This window comes from Penaeus monodon, chromosome 33 (assembly GCF_015228065.2).
Source record: "Penaeus monodon isolate SGIC_2016 chromosome 33, NSTDA_Pmon_1, whole genome shotgun sequence".
Taxonomy (NCBI): domain Eukaryota; kingdom Metazoa; phylum Arthropoda; class Malacostraca; order Decapoda; family Penaeidae; genus Penaeus; species Penaeus monodon.
Genome location: NC_051418.1, coordinates 26,978,404 through 26,978,693, shown reverse-complemented (window position 1 = coordinate 26,978,693; position 290 = coordinate 26,978,404).

Sequence of the window (290 nt, the reverse complement as noted above, 5' to 3'; positions counted from 1 at the left end):
ATTGTCTTTACCTGGATATCAGAAAAAAAAACTTGAGAAGCTCTATAGAAGTTGTAATCAAGATGTGATTGTGAAACAACTTTATTCGCCATAATATCACGAAATATACATACGATATGATAAAGCAATCATTTATCGATAAGTATGAAATTAAAACAAAAAATTGTTTGCCTTTTATGACATACAAGTCTCCTACTGTCTCTTCTTTTCTTTAAAATGATTAGAATTTCAATAGTGATCATAGTTTAAAATAAGATGACGGTGGCGACTATTATTATAAGGATACACCA